Below are 26,479 nucleotides of genomic sequence, written 5' to 3' on the forward strand. Positions count from 1 at the left end.
AAAAAACTTCTGGATTTACTGATTTTTTTGAAATTTTTTTTTCATATCTCAATCTGTTTCAGTTCAGCACTGATTTTGGTGATTTTTTTTTTTTTTTGTCTTCTGCTAGCTTTGGAGTTGGTTTGCTCTTGGTTCTCTAGTTCTTTTAGTTGTGATGTTAGGTTGTTAACGTAAGATATTTCTAGCTTTGATGTGGGCATTTAGTGGTATAAATCTGCCTCTTAACACTGCCTTAGCTGTGCCCCAGAGATTCTGCTATGTTGTGTCTTTGGTCTCATTAGTTTCACAGAACTTGTTGGCTTCTGCTTAATTTATTTATTTACTCAAAAGTCATTTGGGAGCAGGTTATTTAATTTTCATTTAATTGTATGGTTTTGAGTAAACATTTTAGTCTTAATTTCTACTTTGATTGCACTGTGGTTTGAGAGATTGTTATGATTTCGGTTCTTTTGCATTTGGTAAGAAGTGTTTTATTTCCAATCATGTGATAAATTTTAGAGTGTATGCCACGTGGAAATGAGAAAAACATATATTGTTTTGTTTTTGGGTGGAGTGTTCTGTAGATGTCTACCAGGTCCATTTGATCCAGTGCTGTGTTCAGGTCCTGAATATCTATTAATTTTCTGTTTCAATGATCTGTCTAATACTATCAGTGGGTGTTAGTCTTCCACTATTATTGTATGATAGTTAACGTCTTTTTGAAGGTCTCTAAGAGCTTGCTTCATGAATCTGAGTGTTCCTGTGTTGGGTGCATGTGAATTTAGTTAGACCTCCTTATTGAATTGATCCCTTTACTATTATGTATTGCCCTTCTTTGTCTTTTTTTTTTAAATCTTTGTTGTTTTAAAATCTGTTTTGTCTGAAATTAGGATTATAATCCTTACTTTTTTTTCCTGTTTCTCTCACTGAATGTTAGATGGGTCTCTTGAAGACAGCATTCTAATGGGTCTTAGTTTTTGATACAGCTTGCCACTCTGTCTTTGAATTGGGACATTTAGCCCATTTATATAGAAGGTTAGTATTGATATGTGATATAATTCCTACATGTTATGGAAAAAACGTGGTGGGATGTAATTGAATCATGGGGGCAGGTCTTCCCCATGCTGTTACCATAATAGTGAATAAGTCTCACAAGATCTGATGGTTCTATTAGGGGGAGTTTCCCTCACAAGCTCTTTCTTTGCTTGCTGCCATCCATGTAAGACATGACTTGCTCCTCCTTGCCTTCCACCAGGATTGTGAGTCTACCCCAGCCATGTGGAACTATAAGTCCAATTAAACCTCTTTCTTTTGTAAATTGCCCAGTCTCAAGTATGTCTTTATAAGCAGCATGAAAATGAATTAATGCAGTATGTGTAAATTTGATCCTGTCATCATGATGTTAGATGGCTATTTTGCAGACTTATTTATGTGGTTGCTTTATTGTGTCACTGGTCAGCATACTTCAGTGTGTTTTTGTAGTGACTGGTAATGGTCTTCCCTTGCTATGTTTAGTGCTTCATTCAGGAATTTTTGTAAGGTAAATCTGGTGGTAATGAATTCCCTCAGCATTTGCTTGTTTAAAAGAATCTTATTTACCCTTTGTATATGAAGCTTAGTTTGGCCAGATATGAAATTTTGGGGTGGAATATCTTTTCTTTAGGAACATTCATTATAAGACCCCAATCTCTTCTGGCTTGTAGGGTTTATGCTGAGAGGTCTGCTGTTAGTTTGATAGTTTTCACTTTGTAGGTGATCTGTCCTTTCTCTAGCTGACTTTAGCATTTTTTTCTTCCATTTTGACCTTGGAGAATCCAGTGATTATGTGTCTTGGGAATGTTCTTCTTAGGGAATATCTTTCTGAGATTCTCTGCTGTTTCTGAATTTGAATGTTAGCCTATCTTGCTAGGTTGGTGATGTTCTCACGTTGATATCCTGAAATGTTTTCCATGTTGGTTGCATTCTCCCATCTCTTTCAGGTACATCAATGAATCATAGATTTTATTTCAATATAATCCTACATTTCTTGAGTTTTTTCATTTCTTTTTGTTTTTTTTTTTTTCCCCCTCTATTCATGTCTGAATTTCTTATTTCAGAAAGCCAGTTTTGATGATCTGAGATTCTTTTCTTCACTTGGTCTATTCTTCTGTTAATACTTGCAATTGCATTACTTACAGTGTGTGTGCCTTTCAGCTCTATCAGTTTGGTTACATTCTTTTCTATGCTGGCCATTTTGTTTGTCAGATCTCCTTTGTTTTATCATTATTTTTAGCTTGCTTTGATTGGGTTTCAACATAGTTCTGAAGCTCAATGATCTTCATTCTTTTTCATATTCTGAATTATATTTGTGTCATGTTAGCCATTTCAGTCAAGTTCAGAAGTCTAGCTGGAGAGGTGATATAGTTGTTGGGGGAACAAAAGGCACTCTGGCTTTTTGAGTTGTTAGGGTTCTTGTGCTCATTCTTTCTCATTTTTGTGGGATTATCTTTCTTCAATTTTTTGAGGTTGCTGATCTTTGTATGTCTTTTTTTTCTTCATCCTATTTGATGACCTTGACTGTTTGATTGTAGTATAAGGCGGATTCAAACAACTGGCTTCATTTCTGGAAGACTTTAGGGTGGTCACACTCAGTTTCCAACTCCTGGACTGTATGGCCTAACTCTGGGGGACGTGTATTGGGTCTTGACATTGTTCTCTGAGTCTCTGAGGTTGGGAATCTACTGCACCGTGGTGGCTGATGTGCTCCCAGATCGTGGGTTACTATACTCTAATAGGTGGTATCAGCAAACACATTTTGTAATGCAGTAACAGTGGGATCTGTCTTCATTCGCATGTGCTGGCAGCAGCAGTAGTGGTAGCTGTGGCAGGTGGTAGATGACAGGGTGCCTGACTCCCTGTGGTTTTTCACCACAGTAGTGAGGCAACATATCTAAGGTAATGGCAGGCTCGTAGTTGTGATTATGTGTGTGGTTGCACAGAGGCAGTGTCATCGTGGGGGGCAGGATACTGGGAGATGCAGGTCTGGGTGCCTTCTCTGTACCCTGCAAGCAGGAATGTTCATTCAGCATAGACATGGATATGCTGTTTTCTGTGCAGTGTTAGCACAAAAGCAGGACACTGGTAGGGGCAGGGCTTGCTGGCTCTGTGTTCCTTAAGACTCTGTCTGCAATGATGGTTGGCTGGGGGCAGGTGAGTGGGGACAAATTGCACTCCTGCATACTGGTGAGGCAAGAAAAGCAAAGCCATGCAGACATGTGCCAACAAAGTGATGTGGAAGTTTCTGTGGGCCCAGGGGAAGCTGCAGTATGGGGCTGGAGCATGTGGGTGGATACATGGCCATAAGGGCTGGACTGCTGAAGCTCTTTGCCATTCAGGCATGGTCTGCTATGTGCAGGCCCCAAGTGCACCTGAGGCTGCCCTGCAAGCAGGTGTGGCTGGTTTGGGGTCCTAGGAGAGGTCAGTACACTGAGGGGTTCTCAGGTCAGACCAGCCTGTCTGATGGGGAAGACCACCCTGTAGTGTTCGGGACTGACAGTTCCCCTTCAGCTAAAGTGTCTTATGGGAGCAAGTCAGGTCTAGGTGGATGGCCATTCCTGGCTGTGCTCTCCTACAGATGCTCCCACAACAAACACTCTGGGCTCCATATCAGCTGTCTTGCTGCCCCTACCACTTCTCTGTGCAGCCCTCACTGCCAACTTGAGTATCTGTGAGGGTTGAGTGGTCTTCTCCTGCCAGGGTTCCAGAGGCCAGTGGCAAGAGTGGGTTGCTCATTGCCAGTTCAACTCATTTGTTCTCCCAGAAACATTTGGGGCCAGGAATGAGTCTGGGTGCATTATAGCCCTGTGGAGTGTTTCCAGATTTCTCTGCCTTTAGCCCAGCTTCTGTGTCATCTCCTCAACCACTCTCAATGCCTTCTTTCTGAAAATCTGTTAGGAGCATGCCAGTCGTCCTGGTCCCTTGGTGGGAGCTGTTCCACCTGGTTGCATCTAGCTAGCCATGTTGCCCTTACTTCCAGTATTTTTCCTATGATGTAAAAATGAGTTTGTTGAGCTTCTTAGAGGTATAGATTAATGTTTTATATTAATTTGTTGATATAATTTATATCATTTGTTGGGCTTCATAAATGTATAATTTTTTCAATAGATTGGAAATGTTTTCAGTTATTGTTTAAAAAAATTTTTTTTCTGTTTTATTTTTTCTGTCTCTTCTCATTTTGGTATTCCCATTACATGTATGTTGGTATGCTTCCTGGTGTCCTGTATTTTTCTGAGGTTACATTCATTTTTCTTCATTTTTTGCCCTCTGTTCTTCAGATTCCATAATGTCTATTGATTTATTATCAAATTTGCTAATATTTTCTTTCTGCCAGTTCTAATCTCTAGTAAAATTTTCATTTAATTTTTTCTACTTTTTAACTCCAGAATTTCCATTTAGTTCCTTTTTATAGTTTACATCTCTTTATTGATATTCACTATTTGGTGCAATATTATTCTAATTTTCTTTATTTAATTATGGTTTGTTCTTTGAACATATTTACAATAGCTTCCTTGAATTTTTTTGAAAAGTCAATAGAAAAAAAATCTAACATCTCTTTGCTCTAGTAGGCAATATATGTTGCATGCTTTTCCCCCTTTGCATATGGGCCATACTCTTCCTGTTTTGCTGCAGGTCTTGCAATTTTTGCTGGAAACTGATTATTTTATTTTTTATGGGCACATAGTAAATGTATATATTTGTGGGGTATATGAGATACTTAGATACAGCCATACACTGAGTAATAATCACATCTGAATAAATGGAGTATCCATTGCCTCAAGGATTTATTATTTCTTTGTGTTATAAACATTCAAATTTTAATTCTTTAGTTATTTCAAAAGGTGTACTAAATTATTGTTGACTGCAATCACCATGTTATACTATTAAATACTACAACTTATTTTTCATTCTGTGTAAATATACATTTTTGTACCCATTGACCATCATCATGGAAACTGGAGATTTTTTGTAGCAGCTCTGGGTACTGGTACTATACTTCTTACCCCTCATCTTATACTTTTTGTTTTCTTGTTTACCTGTTTAGTAACTGGAGCTATTATTTTTGTGAAGTCAATTTCTGTCCTGCAGAATGAAGCCTCTGATGTGGCTTTGCAGGCTGTACAGCCTTGGGTATGCATACAGTCACTGTAAGGTGACTGTTTTTTTGGCAGGACTCTTTTTGACTGGCTGTTTTCCAGACAATGCCCAGCTATTAAACTCCACTTATTGTTGGCTGATGCTCTATTGTTTTTAACAATGCGTAGTTCCATAAATTACATTACAGATAAATCCAATCAAATTTGGTCTCTTTTGAATGAATAATTACCTTTGCAGTCAGTTTTTGAGATTTGTTCTGACCCCAAGGGTGATGTTCTCAGCTGTGTCTTTTCCCAGTTCTCTCCAGTAAACCATCGGACTTGCAGTTTAACTTATATCTCAGATGAACCTAAGAATTTTTTTCCCAGTTGCCTTTTACAGAGTTTCCTCCTTTTATCCACACTCATCCAGACCTTAACCTCTAGAACAAGCTTGTAGTAAAACCAGAAATGCTGACATCCTAGCCCGTGGGAGATGGTGGAAGAGAAAGCAACAGATTTGTCTGGAAATCTAGCCCTGTGGGAGATGGTGGAAGGGAAAGCAACAGATTTGTCAAGGCAGGAATCAACGGGCTTTTCTGCAGGAAAGAGAGAAGAGAGGTTAGATTTCTCTACCCTTCCTGTCCTGCACAGGCTTTTAGGTTTGAAGGTGTTCATCTGGTATCAGTTAAGGAGACTTTTTCCCATTGAATGCAATGTAGGCAATCTTTCCTGTACCATGAGTAAAGACAGAAACTTTAATCCATTTCCTAGGATGATATATGAAAGTCTTCTGGCCTTTTTGTGGTTCAGTAACATTTTGTATTCTGATATTGATCCCATGGGGTTACATGGGAAGAAGTATCAGGGCCACCTTAAGGAAAATACTGAACTGGAGATCTCAAATTCATGGTCATTATTTTTGAAGTCCTCATAGGCAAGAAAATTCAACTTGTGCACCCAGGTAGTAAATAGAGGAGGTAACTATCTCCCATTCCTCATTGTTTAATAGCCATTCTACTCTTGTAAGTATTTGAGTTTAAAGAAAGAGAGTGAAGGGGAAAGAAAGCTTTTGCAGCGTCCCCTCCAGAGTCCCAGCTGTCAATGCTTATTAAAAAGGGGTGTGCAATTGAAGGAAGAGGTCAGACAGCTTAGTAACATATACAGCATGAATTAGAAGTACCCTTTCAGAGAAGTGCTGCATTGAGACTCCAGACTGCTTTCCCTCGATGTCAGGCTAGGGTTATCTTTGCTTTAGCTATCAGCCACTTAAGTCTGTCTTTTAATTATCCATTAAAATGCTCAGTCATCACTGCAGCTTGGAGATGATATGGAATATAAAGAATTCATTGTGTGCCCTGAGACTGGGCCCATTGATATATAATTTGGGACACAATTTGGAGCCATTATCAAATTAAATCCCCTCAGAAAACCTGACCAAGAAACACGTATGGTCCTGTGTGATCTGGATAGTGTGGCCTGAGTCAGTGGAATGCACAAGGCTGCCTGCGCACATTCAGAGAAAGTATCAGCTACAGTCAGGATCTGGTGGAATCCTCTTGATTGGATGAGAAGCCCAATGTGATCTCTTCATCAGAAACTCCTTGGTCATTGGCTGGAGAGATTTTTTCTCAGGCAGCATTTTTAGATTTGGTCAGGGTCTGGCCAGAGGAAAATTTTTCTAATGTTGTTTTGGCATGTTCAGGCCACAGAGGTAGCCTATGCATGTAGGCCAGTCTAGGAGGGTATAAAAATTTCTCATGGATCCAGAAGAAAATAGATTGAGCATCTGCTTGTTCTGGATTAGAACACAATTCAGATTCTGAGTTTAGCTGACAAACATGGTCTGCTCTTTGGTTATATTTCTCTTTGTCAGTCCAAGGGCCTTTCTGGTGATCATCAACCTTTACAAGAAAACCTTATTAGGAATGGAGCAATTTGTTTTTTAAATGTATCAACCCCATAGGGAAGCTCGTTTATGTGGCAGCTGGACTTGCCAGTGGCCTAACCAAATGGCCAGGACATTGGCCACAGACTGTGAGTCAGTGCAAATGTAGCATATCTCATCAGCTGGGGTGGCCTGGATAGCCATCTACACTATATGAAGTGCTGTTCATTGTGCTGAGCATCCTTTACTGTGCTCAATGAAGGACAGCTGAGATGGCAGCTGTACCCTTTTCCATCCTGGTATAAGTTAACTGGGAGGAGCTTTTAGTGACCCAGGCCTATCGACCGTCCAGGAGGTTTCTATATCTGTGTTTCCTCTGGGCCAGTGGAGGCAGTGGCTCTTGGAGCATATGTCTAGGGGTAAAGGATCATTCCTGAAGCTTTTTTATGGTGTTGAAACCCATCTGGCCAGATTTTACCCACTTCTCTATGTACCAATTCTATTTCTCTAGAGATAATTTCTTAGCTTCTTCCACCTGGCAATTTGAGGGCTATGTTCAGACCCAAGATGTGACTGGGATCTCTATTTACAAGACTACTTTATAACCATGGGCCACGCACTCAGCAACCACCAAGGCACAATGACAGGCCAATAATAATCTTTTAAAGCATGCATGCCTTTAAGCTGACTTGGGGAGCCTATGAGTCCAAAGGCCCAATAGATACCTCTAACCTCTATTCTGCCATAGGTTTCAGTTGTCAAGCTGAAAGGTTGATAAAACCTGTTACTCAAACAGCAAATATGAATTGGTGGGGCCTGGGTGGGTTGGAGGAGTAACTTGAGTGGACTGTAGGAAGATCAGGATGATCCTTCTAAGGGAATCTTGTTGATTAGGGTTTCTCTTTCTATTTGTGCATGTAGAGAGAGTCCAATGCTTGATAAATGTCTTCTATAGAATTGTACACCTTCCTGGATCATGCCTAGGAATTTTACTTAGTTGCTAGATCCCTACTTTTTAGTAATGGACTGGCCATATTGTCACTTGTGGGTCAAGAGGGCATCCAGGTTTTTTTGGGTGATGGCCTTGTCTGTGCAACCACGAGATGTCATCAATATAATGAAAGGCTAGTATTTTCTCTAGGAGTGACATTTTTCTGGGTTATGACCTATCTGTTGATGACTGATAGCCAGGTAATTTAAATAGCATTAAGGAAGGACATTACAGTACATTTGAATCTATTCCACATAAAGACAAATTGATCCTGATAATCTGATTTGAAGGAGATGCTGAAAAAAGCATTTGTAATATTAATTGATGCACACCAAGTTCCCTTTTCATGAGCAATAGTTCCTGTGACAGTCACAACATCTGGTTCCATCATTTCTGAGAGTGACATGACAGCACTGAGCCTCCAGTACTCAAAGGTGAGTTTCTAGGCACCCAAAGCCTTGTGCACATGCCAGATAAGGCTATAGAGATTTTAATTTTCCTTAAGTTTGTCCAACAGTGGTTAGTTTTGTGGGGAGTAATGGCACCAGTTGTCAGTAGTGGAGCAAATTAAGTCTTCCACATGTCCCACTAAGATGGTCCTAACTGCATCAATTCTTGCCAGGGCTGTGGGTGAAGGTGAGTAGGGTGCACATACATAATACATCTATACCAACTATACATTCAGTGGTGGGAGCCATACAATAGAGATTTGTAGAAACCTGAAGTGACCCATTCATAGTCAGGCCTGGTTTAGGGTGCTAGTGATGGTAGCCTCACACCCGATTTCAGAGAGTATGATCTGTTTCTCCTTATCTTGGTGCCAAGGGTTGTGGGAATCATGTTACTTGTGTACTTATCTCCAAAAGGCCCATAAAGGACTAGATCCCCTCACCTCTGCATTGGACTATGACTGTGAAGTAGGGCTTCTTGTTCCTTGGAAGACAGAGGGACCTCAGTCTAACTTTTAGTCTTGTTTGTTATTGAATACTGAAAAACCTGGCAGAGGCTGAATGGACCATTCAGCTCATCTTCAGGCCCACCAGGAGGCTCAGAAGGAACAGTGCCAATGCCAATCACAGGGACTGACACCGCTAGAACCCATGAGAGGTTGTCTGTTGGACCTCTCATGGCCTAAACCTGGCCACAAGTTCCTTGGCAGGGAGCCCATCAGTCTCCTTCTTAGGACCCCATCATTGAGAGACCATATTCAGTGATCTTTTCTGGAAGGCCTTTGCCAGGATGGTCCAGCAGGGGATGCCTCTTTACCGCTCTCCGGCTGCTCTTTTGCCTAGTCAGTCTTTGATTTCTTGGCAGCAGCCACTTTTTGCACACCAGGAAATTTGTCAGTTAAGAGTCAGATTGTGTTGTAAAACAAATAACCTGACTTCAAGCAGTGGCCTCGATAACCATCAGAAGAGGCATGAATAAACCTAGAAATCCACGTCTATTAATGATCTCATCACATACTGTTCCCACTACTTCCTTGTAGGTCTAAGGGTGTTTTTTTAGGGCTGGCTCTGTGAGGGAGGCCCAAATATGTTTATGAGTGGCAAAAAGTTTGTCACAGGTGGGTCAGGTGTGCCAGAGCTTACTTAGCACCCAGATGAGGAAGAAGAGGGTTTCAGGTATTTGCATTGTCTCATTCACTCAACACCTTGCACCTCTCCTGTGGGCAGAGTCACAGTTTATCAGGGTAGTCTGAAGAAGAGGGTTTGTAGTGATGTTCCTGTAAGAAACCAATTGTCTTCACTAAGCTTAATAAGATACTTGTTTCAATATCAAGACAAACTAACACAGTCTCTCAGGTCTTTCCAGTTTGCTGGGTGAAGTGATCCCTAAGTGCTCTACACTCTTTTTTCTTGAAGGCACAAGTCTAAAAGAATTGAGTTGAAGTGGAGAAAAGTATCTTCAAGTACCCTTCATAAAGAAGAGGTGCCCGAAAAGTATTTCACATCAGGCCTCTGAGTAGAGGTGCCTAAGCTAAGAATGAAGACAAGCACATGTGAGCATGGCTGGCTAGAGTAGGCATGGGTCCCTGCAACTCTTTCCGGAGACTCCAATGCACTGGTTGTATACCAAATCTTTTGTGGGAAGGGCAGCTTTCCCTCCATGAGGTCTGCCAGGTAAAGTCTTGAACAGAGCCTGAAAAATCACACATGAAATTTTGAACTGGGTCTGAACTCTTCAGTTGCACTTGGTCGATCGATTGATGTGGAAAGAGAAACAGCCTTAGGTAAGAATATGAAATAGCATATAGAAAATAATAAATGACTTATTTGGCTGGTCAGTGGTATAGAAGAATTATAAAAAGATTAGAGGACGTGGGCCAAGGAGATTTGGTGAAGAAGCATGAAGACTGACCTGCTAAAGAGGGCATAAAGTATGAAAATATTTATGTTGTGTGTTACTATTCTTCAGATAAAGTTCCCATGAAAGGAGCTCTGAAAATACATGATTCAGTCACCTGATATCAGACAACATGCCATTGACCACTCCAGTGTTGGCACAATGGGTAAATGGATTCAATAGACACTGGGGTCAGGGATGAAGCCTTTGTACATGCCTAAAGGTACAGGCTCTCACTGACCATGGCTGTTCAATTCTTGGTTTACATTTTAACAAAGACCAACCCTGAGGACCCCATATGGCATCATTAATCTAAAATACCAACCAGCCACTTGGTTTCATGTTGTTATGGAATGCTTTCCATCTTTATAGGGGCAGATATTAATCTTTTTCTAAAATTGACTTAGACTTTGAATGTGAGTTTACCTTATCTGCCTATAGGACTGTAGCCAGAACTACTATTTGAAACCTTGTGGAATGATAAGGATTTATAACTTGTGATCTTACTTCAGAGATAAGGAGATGAGGGAATAAGTACATTAAAAATGGAGTTCACTGGTTTAGTCACATGCTATACCACTCAGAAACCACTAGTCGTGAGTTCTGGTGAAAGTATAGCCAAATATTAGTTTGGATATAATACCTTAGGAACATGGGTGCCATTTTTCAGGTTGCAGTGTATACTCTAAATCAATGACTAGTTTAGTACTATGCCTCTAAGAGGTAGGATTTAAAAATAAGTCCAGAAACAAAGGGGTAGATAAAAGAATACTTCAATTACCATTATTTCCTGTGGCCCTCTCATGAAATATGTGCTTGCCATCCCCATGGTTCTTGGCTAGAAGTTTAGAGGTTTTAGTTAGAAGTGTAGAAGAAAAATGCTTTTATTTAATTGTATTGTTATTTTTTATTTAGAGGACTAGGGCCTCACTGGAAGAAGGTCTGGGTCATTCTACCAGGCACGTTACCTTGGCCAGCAAAAGTTATCATCAGAAGTGAGGAATATGTAGAATAAAGCAGAAGAGTGAGATACTGAAAATTATTTGTGGACTTGAGGGACGATAGTTCATTCCACTAATTGTTATCTATCTCATCAATTTTCCTGAATAAAAGAGGAGCATGAGGTTAGGAGTTGCTATCAGAATTTATATAAGACAGGTGGATATAATGAACACAAAGTGGTAGATCGTAGTAAATGTTTGGTTCACTGACCAAACCCCTACTCCCTTAAGTAGGAAGCACTCATTACCTCAGCTGCTCAGAGTTATCAGCTGATGTCATTCCGCTGAATGCCTCTGGGAATTGGAGGGAGTTACCCTGACCAAGACGATGCTCTTTTCTTGGGGCAGCCAAACGGGTTGATCTAAAACTACAAAAACCTAAGCCCACTTGCCCTGCTGCAGAATGCCTTTAAAAGGATATCTCAGTTCCCGACCCCGTTGTTGGGTTTGTCTGAAGCCTTTACTGCAAATTCATCATTTCCTTTCACTCACTCATAGATATTAATAACTAGAGGATCCCTCACCAAGTTTCTTACACACAAATCTTATCTGAGTATCTCATCTCAGTATTTGCAATAGCAGCCTAACAATATTGAAAAAATTCTTTAACAGCAAATTTTATGCTTGGGAATCCATGTTATAGATATGCTTGAACATGCTTCCAGTAGTTATGTCCAAACATGTTTACTGCAGCAGTGATTTTAATTGGGAAAAATTTGGAATATTTAAATGTCCATAATTTTTGGAGGGGTTAGGTTATGGTATATTCATAAACTGAATGCTACTTGGCAATTCAATATGAGATCTTAAAATACTAATTTGGAAAAAAATCTAAGGTCCATTGTTAAATGAATAAAGGAAAATATAGAAAATATGTTTAACAGAATTCCATTTGTTTAACCTCTCCAATATTTTAGTTTTTTCCTTTATCCTACACAGTGGATGCAATTGCAGATTATCAAGCACATAAATAACATCTTGTATGTTTTCAGAGCTTGTTTGAAAAGTCACGTATAAAGCAACCAGAAATCAATCATTAGACTTTTTATTAGCCACACTGTGCATTAGATGACCACAGAACCATGTACTCAAAATCTTGAGAAAAAATTTTAATAACATCTAATTTTATACTTAGGAAGTTTTTAATGACTAGAGAAAACTTTTTGATCTATTATAAATTATGCATGTAATATTTCTCTCTCTCTCTCTCTCTATATATATATATATATATATATATAACAGAATACATTATGTATAGATAAATATACATAACGAAAAAACCTGTGGACTGTTATATACATATCTTGAAGTTATTGTGCTGATTAAGCAGTAGCTATGTTGGAGTGGTAGGACTATGGGTGGTTATGCTTTCTTCTCAGTATTTTTTTCATCTTATATTTTCCAATCCTCTACAAAGTATATTCAGGATTAAAAAACAAAACAAAACACACACACACACACATAAAACCCAGGTCTCTTTCTTCATGGTCATCAGACTACTTGTTTCAGAATCAGTTAAGAGAAATAGACTTGTTCAAACTCTACACCTGGCCCATTGAGATAGACACTTTAGATGTTGGGTTTGGGATCCTGCACTTTTAATTAGCACCCCTTGATGGTACTTATATAATTTAAAGTTTAAGATAAAAAGCAGAGAATTCTCGTCATAATGCATTTGTTTGGCAGATTAAAGATGAGCATTTCTACTGCTGTTTTCTTGATGTTTGAAGAATAGGTACTACTTTGCAGAGTCTCAACCCTATGCCCAAGGAAGACCAATGTCATCTTTCAAATTGTTCCTGGGACCCCAACATTAAATATGGGTTTCTTTATCATTACATTTCTATGCAGTTATGTTCTGAACCCAGCTACAACAAAGAAACTTGACTTAGTCCACATTTCCTAAAAGATTTCTTTGTGTAGCTATTATCCACTAATTTTTTTAAAAGAAACTTTTTCTCACTCAATTTTGTCAACTCCTATGTTACATTTGCTGAGCCTATGTTTTTGCATATGAATTAAAACCAACAATAATTTAAAAGTCCTCTGCCCTTGGCTAGCAAGAAAAAAAAATGGTGCATGAGAAGGTGAAGCTACAGTTGTGTGCACTTTGATTCCCAAGTTACTCTGTATTCCATTGTTAGGGTATTAGACAGAAATTAAAATCAGTTCAATTTTAAAAAAAAATGCTTATCTTAGGAAAATGTTTAATATTATTTGCTTCTTAAGAGAAGTTTTATTTATGAGCTATTAATTTCCCATTGTGAATGAGTTGTAATATAAATTCAGGAACCCAACTTTTCAGTCAGTTAAAACTTTAAAACCTAATGAGCTGAAACAGTGGATGCTGCTCTTTCTCCTAGATGGGGTGGGAAAAAATCAGGATCGTTTGAAGAATATTTATTTTGTTTAATTAAAGGCACGTTAATTAAAATGCTCTTTAACTCATTCATGGTGCCTTTAAAATCCATTTTTCATCTTTAAGGACAAGTAAAGCAATTATAAATCAGACATTTCTGTAAGGTTTGACTAGGAAAATATATGATTCATAATCTGAGAGAATGCTGATAAAAATAAATTTGCATTCACAATCCATAGGCTAAATGATATTGAATATATTACAGCCAGGACTGGTCATGGGTTGAATTGTGAAATAGGCCAGTTGCAATTGTGGCCCCATTTTGGTCTCCTCTCTGTGGCTGTCCTCTGCCTTTCAGAAGTGTCATTCAGTGCTATCTGCTACAATTTCCTTTGCACCTACCAAAAGCAATTTTCAGAAAAATGGCACATATTACCTTGGTGGGGTAAATATTTTTTCTGAGTTATGAAGAGAGGCAAAGCTTTAGAAAAAAGTATCAGAGGGGCCACCACAGGGATGTTGAGGGGCTACCAGTTAACTATATTCATGTCTATTTTACACTTGAGTTTCTCTGTGAGATTTTGTTTGATAAAAGTATTTCTCTGTTGGTAACACAATCACAATAAACAAAACAAATATGAACACAAAACCCTTACAAAGTATAAGAAGTATTGTTCTAGTGATAGGAATATAGGCCATGAATTTGGATTCAATCAATCTCTGACTCCAACAATAATTGCTTAAGCAAATTAGGCTTTCTGATTTTAATTCGATTTATATGAAAACTTTAAAATAATTATATATAAAGAACTGTTGTTAAAAAAAAGACCTTAGTTAAACAACAATTATAATGCATAGCATATAGTAGGGATATAAAAAGTGTATTAGATTCGTGTGGCCTTTTCTAAATTCCACTCCTACTTTGCTACATTTCTTTAGTAAGTGACTTGTTGCTTGTCCTTCGTTATGTTGAGGTCACTTTTAATCATTTATTTGGGTGTGGAGAGAAAGGCAAAGGCAACGATGCTAATCAGTATGAGACTTAAGTTAGAGATTGATTGGAGGTGGGGAAGACATCAAAGCTCTTTGAAGTGTGCCATCCACAACCAAGGGCAAAATGCCACTCCTACACTATATAATCAATGTCATTGTTCTTGTAGTTGTTCAGCTAGGAGAGGGACTTGCCTGTTGAGTTAGTGCCTTGGAACAACGAGCCACGCAGTAATGCTGAACAAAGGCCACTGAGTGTAATTCTGTCTACAGGAGACTGTTTATTTTGGGGCATGGAAAATTAAGAAACTCTGGCTTCCATTTCTTAGAATGAAGCAGAGCCTGGATAGTCTTAAAACCAGACGTGACAGCATTGAAACAGCTTTCCCATCTGCCTCTCTTTTCATTTTCCAGAGTGGCCCAGCCCATTTAATGATGAGTGAGAGAAAATAGGATAGGAACTCACAAATCGTCTGTGTCATGCTACCAAGGGTGAGCATGAGTGAATCTGATCAGTGATATAGACTGAAATTCCCTTAAATTTGTAGATTATGTTAAATGGATTATTCAAACCTCTGACCTCTCTTCTGTTCACACTGCTATATGCTTGTTAATCATTCTGAATAAATTTTACTTTACAAAGAAATAAGTTATTTTTCATAGCATTGTATAGTTTGCAAAGTGTTTCATGTTCATTATTTCATGTGATCATTGCAATAACTTTGAAATATTATATTGTATTCTCATTCTTTTTAACCGAAGAGGAAAGAGAGGTTCAAAAAGGAGAAATGACTCAGAGCAAGCCTCTGCATGACCCAAATGCTAACAAACATATGATTGCCCCTGATCTCGTTACAGGTATCTCGGTAGTTAAATTGTGCTTCTTGCTGTATTTTAAACCTCTTTGTGCCATGTCACACTAGCATATACTCATTTGGCTTCATCCTCTCGTCAATTCTGCTGGACACTGATCATAACTTTATTTGCCTGTTTTATTTTGATGAGAATGAAAAAGGAAGCACTGTTTTCTTTTTTTTCTTTGATACTTGGCTAAAATATACTTTAAATACACCTGAATAAAATCATTATTTTTTAAAACCCTGCAACCATTTTTAACAACACCTTTTGTGGATACCTAATTAACACAATTTTAGTAAGTGTTAAAGATTTACTGCTCCCCATGGATCTGAGCAAAATAAACCTTCCTCTATTTAATTATGCAGCATCATTTATCTTGAGGTGATTTGGGTAATAGAAAAAGAGATTCATTATTTATGTCTTTCTATGCTTAGTTTCAAAATATCACACTCTGACTATTGTCTTTGAGATAATTGCTTTTTAATTCACTCATGCTATCTGGTTTACTAATTTATAAGAACTGTAATATTTAAGTATTGAATACCATACTCTTTCAAGATTCATGGACGTTATATGTTAGGGAAAAAGTTACACAGAAAACTCACACCTCAAATATTTTAAATAGTCGCTTAATTTAAATATCTGAGATTATTTACAATTACTTGACAGAAAGTACTTTTATTTCCTTTGAGAATGTCTTATCATTATCATAATTATCAAAATGTATTGAAGCCCTTTTCCAAAAGTATGTTTACATTGGGCGGAATTTAGAATGTATTCAAAAGATATATTCAGTAAGCCTGTGCGTGTGTGTGTGTGTGTGTGTGTGTGTATGCATATATATATATATATATATATATATATATATATATATATATATATATATAAGCTTTGGGTGTTGCTTTTCCAGCCAAAATACTCTGTGGTCAGTGGTGCCTTTGCTGGGGCCCACTGGACTCTTTTTCCCACTTGGCTAGGCAGACTGCACTCAGCTCATGTTACTGGCCTGGATTCATGCTTGCCAATGGCAAGTACAGCGGTGAGGGGTGTGTGAGTGAGCAAGCATGGGGCCTGGCCACTGTGCACAGCCAGGCACACTGGCTGCAGCAGGGCAGGCAGCTCCAGGCATTGGCACAGGTGTTGGCTCCCTGCAAGGCTATAGCTGGACCAGGTGTTACTGCAAGCAGCTTCCATAGCTGGCACCAGGAAATGCAGTGGCACCTGGAAGCTTGGAGATAGTAGCAACCACAGAACCCCAAAGTGTGTGTCACAGCTCTGGCTTGGGGACCTCCTAGGTATGGGTTCCCCAAAAGGCCACAGGTCTTCTTTCCTTCTCTCTTCTCTTCTTGTCACCTGCAAAATGGTGAGCAATGGTCATATTTCAGCCCTATGATTCAGCAGGTCCTGAGTTCTTTACAAGTGTCCAGGAGGAATGAGGTATGCAGACAAATGGAGGGTGAGGAAGTTGAAGAAAAGCTTTAGTGAGTGGCAGAACAGATCAGAGGAGACCTGAAGTGGATCACCACTCTCTGCAGGCAGGTAGTCCCAATGAGTACTCAGCTCCCAGCAGAAAGGAGACCCATAGTGGGTAGCTCTTCTCTGTCACTAGCTCCTCTCCACAGCTAGTGGTCCTGACATCTGTCTGCTCACCCCTCTACAGAGAAGAGACCTTGGGGTGAGTAGCTCCTCTCTGCAGGCAGGTCATCTTGTCATCTCTCTGAGTCTGGCTGAGTCAGGGTTTTATGGGCTTCAGAGGGGAGGAAGTACATGCTGATTGGTTCCTGGGTGGCCATGGGCAGACCTGGAAAAGGCTTCATAAGTTCTCATTTTGGTCTATGGAACTGAGAGCCCAGCCCCCAGGCCTCAGGCCAGCCCTGACTTTAAGGTGGAGCCTCACCAGGGACCTGCCCCTTTCTACCCTGGAGCCTGTCTGCCTCCTGCCCTCATCCACAACACCCAGGCTGTTTGTGCCAAGGGGCACCTGCAGGTCATCCGTGAACTGCCTTCAACATTCCCTGGGCCTCCCTCCCATGCTGATCAACACTAACAGGCCAGAGTCAGCACTGTGTTGAGCATGCACACACCTGGCTAGGTTGCAACAACACCCAGGATCAGGGAGAGGCCAGGCAGCAGAAGCAGGCACATCCATGCCTGTTTGGTAAAGAGGGCCTTTCCTGGCCCCTGAGAGTGCAGTGATGCCTGGGTCTGCAGCTGCAGCTTGGGCAGCTGCAGCTGTATGTGAGAGGGTAGGGCTCCTGCCTACCCCCTGTCCCCAAGAGCACAGGGATACCCAGGTCCATAGCAGTGACTGGGAAGCTGCAGCTGCGCCTGGGGTGTACAAGGCTCCCACCCTGCCAACTCAGAAGGGTGTGGGGCTTCTGCCTATTCCTGGCTCCTGCAGCCTCCATGGAGTGCACAGCCCTGGCTACACCTCCCCAGATGTAGCCAGCATCATGGCAGCAGCCACTCCATCACTTACATGCACACATACACATGTGTGTATATGTATGATTATGTAGAAAGAGTGTTACTTTACCAAGAACTTTAACACTATCTCTCTCTCTTTCTCCTTTCCCAGCATAGTAAATGTGTTTGTGTAAATATATTTATATTCCTCAATTGGTTTCCTGTCTGACTAATAGCAAGCTTTGAAGAGACAGCTATTGCTCATCTGAGGGTTGATTTGGGACTAAGTTTAAAGCTCAGCTCTAACACTCTTTAGCTATAAAATGTACCTAACTTCTCAGATTTTAGGCTTCTCCATAAGTTTTTAAAGGATTAAATGAGATAATATATGTAATGTATGTAGTACAATGTCTGCCACAAATAGAAAGTCAATAGATTTCTTTTTCTCTTTAATGAATCCTTTCTATTTTGAGGGGTTAACAACTATCACTGAAGAGAAAAAAGCTAAATAATGGCTAATCTAGTAATTCAAACATATTCTTGAATTCCTAGTACCTCTTCACTTATTAAATAAGCTAGCCAACCAGAGAGTTCTTCAAATAATCAACTGTAGTTAGAGATCAAGATTTTTGTTTTTCACTGAATCTCACTCATTTTTCATCATTGAATAAAGCAACAGGTATTTTTTTTTTAAAGTGGAAACAGGTATGACTTCCATTTGAAGCTATTTTTACCTGAATACAGAGATCCAGGAAACAGATTGCAGTAGATCAGAGAGGATGCAGAACATTATTTTTTTAAACATATGAAAGATACAGGAGCCTTGAAGATCAGAGGCACCTGGATTCCCTTTATATATACAAGTCAGCCAAATTAGGAATTCTTAGGAGAGAAGAGTTATATCATTAAATAAAGGACTTGGAGAAGAAACAGTCAGGATTGTCAGGATTGATCAACTGTGGTCATGCATGTTTTACCAGGTTGCTTTTATTTTCTTTATTCTTAAAAATATCTATATAGTTTATAAAAACATTAGGCTCTTTTTGTGCCAAGGTTAAATTTTCTTCCCTTCCCAAGAATTCTAATGGAAAAGCTCCATGTAGTACATTCATTAGAGCAAAGAAAAATAGCAAAGTAAGTATTAACATAATTTTTATATTTGATAACAAGATGATGTTTGTTCAATTCTATTTATTTTTTCTTTGGGGAAGCAATGCTGACTAACTCCTAGGCATTGGGCTCCAGCATGTACCTTTATTATATTTTGTTACTGCTGTATACAGTCTTTTGACATCAATTATCTTTTTAAGAAAAATAATTGATTTTTTGAATCAGAAATGATAAAGCAACCACTAAATATGATTTTTGTGCCATGCAAAAAGTGAAGGCCTTCTCCACTAGTCACACCTTCTCATTTATCCACCCCAAGTCTAAATTTAATCCTGCTTACGTATACATCTATTACCTCTAGGTATTTTTGCTCATAGCATTTGATGTATCATGTTATACTTTACCTACCTTCTGCTATGGTTATAATATTAATAGTATCCCCTTATAGAAGTAACTTGTGTTATTTATATTGTTGACCAAGAACTAAGCACAGCGGCTCGTGCATAGAAGATGCTGCTCTACACAGGTTTATTGATTCAATGAATGTTTTGCAACTCAGCAAAAACTGTTCCCTAGGAGGCAAAATACAATTGTACTGGCTACTTTACTTTTATGCCATCCCCTATCTTTCGTGTTTCAATTTGCATCAATCAATCCCTCCTAGTTAATTATCCTGAGTCAAAAAGATAGCTAGAATAAAAATCTCATATCACTTACAATCAATATTTACATGTATTCTCTGACTTCTTAAGTAATATTTTAGGTTGCTGTTTATGGACATGGACCAAAACTGTCTTCATAACTTCATTATAGATATATATGTAGATAGATAAATATAGACAGATAAACAGATAGTGGATAGGTAGATTTTTATCATTAAAGAGAGTAAGATGTCAAAAATGCATTTATAATTTTGTATGAGGAATTAACTTGTCTTAACATTCTAGAATGAGGTTTTTTTTTTACATCTAGGATTTTATGAAGGTTAATGGTTGAATTTTTGGTTCATTCACTATGAACTATGACAAAGGGTTTAATTGTCAAATTATGCTCACATGAATCTGAGCTCTCACCGGATGTTAAGGATACAAGCAACCAAATGGCATAGGCACAGCAGAGAGAGGTCTTGGATATCCCATATGGGTCCCTAGATCCTTCTTTCCTCATGAGACACACTTTATGAACTACAATAACAGAAAAGGTTTCTAACCAAGGTATGCATGCCATCTTATGCTGTGAAAGCGCTTAGATGATGAAAGATCTGTAGTTTATTTCCAGATCATTAAACAGTTTCATGACATTTTCCAGGGGTATGTGCCTCATAATTTCATAATTTCTAGATTTCTTTCTCATAGGAAATCCTAAACCAAGGACATCCTTTTAAGAGCATTACACAAAGAAGCATTCTTCTGCTAGCAAACATTATTAGTCTGTTACCAAAAGGCCTGTTATTAGCAAGTTTACAAAAAAATTCAACTGGAATCCTTTCTCTTTTCCCTCTGGGATTGTATCTCCATTTTTGGTAGACTAACAGATCCAAGGCAGTTGCAATAACCCTTTTCTCCTATGTACACATTCTGATCTCAGTCAATAAATATTCATCATATATTTTTCAGGTTTTAACATTTTTTAACCTACAATATTTTGTTGCAATACGTAATGAAAAATATAAGTACACTGACAGTCCAATGGCCACCAGAATTTGAATCATACAATGAGGATAGAAAACACATCTGTAGAGCATATTAATGATGCACATATATCTTGAGATATGTATATTTTATATTATTTTATCAGCTTACTCAGTTTTTCTTGCTCCATCAATTTTCGGGTATTTGAAAATGTTCATGTGTGTTGGTAGAGAGGCTTAATTTAGTTTTTTTTTCTGATTTTTAAGTTTCATTTTGTAAATATCATTATAGACTTATGACATTTATTTTAATTCCAACTTTCATTTGGATTTGGGGCATACATATGCAGGTTTGTAACTTGAGTATATTGCATGATGCTGCAGTATGGAATACGGATGATGTCATCACCTAGGTAGTGAGCATAGTACCCAAGGAGTAGTTTGTCAGCCAACTCCCTTCCTTCCTTCATACTCTTCTAGTCATCCCCAGTGTCTGTTGTTTCCATCATTATATCTGTGAGAACCCAAGATTGAGCTCCTACTTATAAGTGAGAATGTGTGGTGTTTGGTTTTCTGTTCCAGCATTAATTTACTTAGGATAATGTCCTCCGGCTGCATCCATGTTGCTACAAAGGACATGATTTAGTTTTTTATGTGTCTGCATGCTATTCTGTGGTGTGTATGTGCCATATTTTCTTTCTCCAGCCCATAATTTATGAACACCTGGGTTAATTCCATGTCTTTGCTATTGTGAATAATGCTAAGATAAACATATGAGAGCTTGTGACTTTTTGATAGAACAATTTATTTTCCTTTGGGTAAATACTCAGTAATGAGATTGCTGGGTCAAATGTAGCTCTATTTTAAGTTCTTTGAGAAATCTCCAAACTGCTTTCCACATCGACTGAACTAATTTGTATTCCCACCAACTATGTAAGTGTTCCCTTTTCCTTGTAGCTTTGCCAGCATCTGTTATTTTTTGACTTTTTAATAGTAGCCATTCTGACTGGTATGAGACAGTATCTCACTGCAATTTTGATTTGCATTTCCCTAATGGCTAGTGATATTGAGGATTTATTCATATATTTATCGTCTTCTTTTGAGAAGTGTCTGTTCATGTCCTTTGCCCATTTTTTAAAATGGGGTTGTTTTTTGCTTGTTGATTTAAGTTCTTTATAGGTTCTGGATATTAGACCTTTGTCAGATGCATTTGTGAATGTTTTCTCCTATTCTGTGGGTTACCTGTTTACTCTGTTGATAATTTCCCTTGTTGTGCAGAAGTCCCAATTGTTAATTTTCGTTTTTGTTGCAATTGCTTTTGGGGATTTAGCCATAAAATCTTTGCTGAAGGTGACGTTGAAAGGATATTTCCTAGGTTTTCTTCTAGGATTTTTATAATTTGAGGTCTTAGATTTAAATTTTTAATCTATCTTGGTTAATTTTTTGGAGGATATAGGTAGGGATCCAATTTCTTTTTCTTTTTTTTTTGCATATGGATATCTGGTTTTCCCAGCATCATTTATTGAAGAAACTGGAGCACATGATTCAGCAATCCTACTACTGGGTATATATGCCAAGTAAAGGAAATAAGTATGTTGAAGAGATATCTGCACTATTATGTTTATGGCAGTATTATTCACAATAACCAAGATACAAAAGTAACCTGTGTCCATCAACTGATGAATGCATAAAAATAAGTGGTATATATATACAATGAAATATGATTTAGTTATTAAAATGAATTAAATTCTGTCATTTGTGGGAACATGAATGTGCTTGGAGAATATTATGTTAAGTGAAATAAGGCAGGCACAGAAAGATAAATACTGCATATTCTCACTCATATGTGGTAGCTAAATGCATATATTTAATAGAAGTAGAGAGTAGAATTGTGGTAACTAGAGGCTGGGAAGGGAGCAGGTAATAACGATAAGAGAGGTATTGACTAGTTGATACAAAATTACAGCTAAATAGGAGGAATAATTTCTGGTGTTCTATAGCATGTAGCATGCCTATAGTTAACAATAGTTTATTCCATATTTTCAAATAGCTAGAAGAGAAAATTTTGAGTGTTTCTAATACAAAGAAATGATAACTATTTCAGAAGATAGCCATACTAAATACTTTATTGGATCATTACACATTTTTTTCAGTATCAAAATATCACACTGTACATCATAAACATGTACAATTATATGTAAACTAAAAATAATAAAAATTAAATATGTAAACAGTAATTTCATTCTTAGATATACATTACAGAGAAATTATTACATTTATAAATCAAAAGGCATGTACAAGATAGTTTCACAGCAGTTTAATACATGACATTGAAAAACTGGAAGCAACCCAAGTGTATATGAGATAGTAGATGAATTATAGTATATTAACACAATGGAATTCCACACAAAAAAAACAAAAACTTCCACTGCACACAACTGATCTTGCAAATCATATATGATATAGAGTAAAAAGAATCATACAACAATTACATTTTACTCAACATACAAAATTCAGAAACAAAACTAATCTATGGTGATAGAAGTGAGAATAGTGGTTACTTGGGGGTGAGATGGTGTGGCTGGGGATCTTGATACTACTGACATTAAAGATAAGAGGGTCCTGTTCTGTTGCTGGGAATCTATGTCTTAATCTGAGTGGTGATTACATGTATATATACTTAAGAATTCACTGAATTATATGCTTACATTTCTTTTGCAATGTACCTGTTATACCTCATGTACAAATTAAATTGATATAATGCTGCAATATGTACTTTTATCCACAAAGATTTTTTTCTCTTCTTTCTGGGTAATTTATTTATTCACATCAAAAGGAATCAATCATTCATGGTTTCTTTTTTAATGTTTGGGATTATTAATGAAACAAGATTTTCCAAGGCCTCAGTCTTGTATTTATTTGAGTTGTTTTGGTCAGATTCTCTCAATTCTCTTCCATTTTTGGGGGGGATAAAGCTGTACTATTAGTGGTGGCATTGGTTGATTTTGGGGGTCTGGTTTTCACTTGGTTTTAATTTTTTTTCTGGTGAGAATAGCTATCAAAGATATGGGTTTCTGATTCCCTGTTTTTTACGTATCTATCCTGCCATGTCATCAAAGTGTTTCTTATTATCTCTTCCTCAGTTCCAAAGGTAAGCAGAGATATTTAAGTGCTTCTAATTACCTACAAACTGTTTGAAGACTAAAGTCACTCTCAGCAGCAGGCATGAGTGGTGTTTCAGATATCCCACCGATTCTTGATAGAAGGGTTTTAATTCTATACAATTTCATCGTTTTTAGTAACATTTTTGTCAGTCTTTTAAAATTCACATTGTTGTTTTAAATATGTGACTATGAATTTCTTGAAGTATTTCCATGGCATTATTATTTGTTTGTACCAATTCCATTAATTGAACTAACATGTTGCAAAGCAACATTGATACATGTCATAGTTATCTTTTATTATCATTTAAATTATTCCCTTTTTATTACCAAGATGAGAATTTAGTTTAACAAATTAAGGACACAGTGTAATTTTGGAAATAGCAGTGGCTAGAAGTCAAGACATGTGAGCTTTATTTCTGGCTCTACAGTAAGATTCAGAAGCACATGGTTGATAAATACATTGTCTTTACTACAATAAGAAAGTTAAAAAGAGCTGGATCAGGTGGATTTAATTTTTCTTCCAGTTTAGATCATCAAGTAATTATTCTTCACATTGAGATCAGTAATAAAGATTATTGTAAATAGGATGTTGGAACATACTTACTATAGCTGCACACTTGGTTTCAGCAAAGACCATGTGAAATGTTACTGGTAACAAATGTTCGTATCAGACCCTTCATCTCATGGCCTTAATCTTGATGCCCAGATAGGAGCTACAGGGCTATCAATCTCTGCAGCTGCTGGAGCTATTTCCAATGCTAATGTGGGTTCCATTTATAGGAAATCTTCCTCCTGTTTTATCTCTGACAACTTCAACACATCCATTGAAAAAAAGGGTAAGACAAGACAAAAAAAAAGAAGCTACAGTTTATGGGAAAGAAAACGATTTTTTTCTTTGTATTAGAAACAGGTAATTTGAACATGGTAATTAATTTTTCGAAGATTAAATAAACTGAGTTCAAACTGTCCTGAGCACTTAGCCTCTTCAAAGAATAAATTTTTGACTCCATTGTATTTTTGATTTTCATTCTCTACCTTAAAGACTAATGGGTTTATTGTCCATATGCATTGTTTCCAAATAAAGCATCTGCTACTACCTGGAATTCATGCAAAGGAAGCATAGCTGATGTGGAAAAAGTATTGCAAGATGACAGAATTCACTATTCTAAATGTGTCCCCAAGGGATTTTAGAGGTGCTAATATTATACACTGTGTAACCCTCTCTGCTAGGTGCCTGCATAATCATAGCACTGGAATTGACATATTTGTCATAGACAATCACATCGGAAGCTTTCTGAAGCTATAAATAATGGCTGGGGCAACTATAATATTTTCTAGCTGCAGGGACATGGCACTTAATCTTGATGTAATCTGCACAGGGTAAAGCCCAGGGGCATTCATATTGAGCACTCATGCTTGGGTTATTGCATGACACCCAAAGTTCCCCAATTCAACAAGCTTCTTTGCGGTACATGAAAACTTACAAGTGTATCTGGTCCAGCTCCACAGCCTTAGGCAAATAGTCCTGGTGAAGTGATAATATTTATTTCTTTAAAAGATTTTCTGAGATAAACTCTTCATATAGTAAACAAATATTTATTATTAATAACGAACACTTACTGGCCATATTAAACAAATATTTATTGTTAATAATGAACACTTACTGGCCACATATTCTACATGTCAGATACTGTTCCAAAGACATTATATGCATGATTTTAACTAATCCTTACAACATCTCTATTAGAAAGGCACTATTCTGATCATTTTATAGATGGGGAAAACGGTGCCACAGGAAATCAAGGGCCAGTGTTAACTAGTATGCTACAACAGGCAGTACATTTTAATAGTTAAAAGAGTGGTTTTTAAGTCCAATTAAAAAAATAGTGAAGTCCCACATCTTTATTCAATCTGTGACATTAGGTGAACTAAGCAAATTCTCTCTGCCTCAGTGTTCTCATTCGTAAAATGGGGCTAATAATTATAGCTACTCAAGGGTTGTGAGCATTACATGAATCAGGGTAAAGCTATTAGAATAGTATCTGTCTCAATTGCTTCTTGGCCTTCTGGCTAAGACCAAGTATAGAACAGTATCTGTCTCATATGCTCAACAAGTGTTAATCCTACCTTATTCTGTCTCCAATGTTGAGAATTTTTTTTTTAAAGCCAGTCAAATTTAGCAGTTGGGGGTTGTATACCAACTTTAGTGACACTAATGTTAATAAGCCCTGATAACCCACTACTATCGGACCAGCCAAGAATGTTTTATGTTTGATCAGTGTACTGAAATGAGCAACTTTTATGTCTCTCACTTCTATTAGGCTGTGTGCTCCTAAATTATAGGGACATAGTTTAGCTCATACCAAGCACCCATCCAGACCAATGTTACATATAATTTCACTGAATTAATACATGAATAAAGCAAGCATGATGCTTATTTTTGAGGCTGTCATGGTACAGTAGAGGAATCATTTCCTCATAATCACTAGAATACAAAGCAGTGTATGTAACATGCCTCATGCCCTTTCCTGGTACTCGTGACATTTCTTGAAGTAATTTTTTGTGGCATTTACATTATATTATAATGTTTCTCCTTATAGCCCCACTTCCCCTTATTAACCTGAGACTTTCTAAGCTGTTCTGGGG

The sequence above is a fragment of the Saimiri boliviensis genome, chromosome 6 (genome assembly GCF_048565385.1).
Source record: "Saimiri boliviensis isolate mSaiBol1 chromosome 6, mSaiBol1.pri, whole genome shotgun sequence".
In the NCBI taxonomy this organism is placed as follows: domain Eukaryota; kingdom Metazoa; phylum Chordata; class Mammalia; order Primates; family Cebidae; genus Saimiri; species Saimiri boliviensis.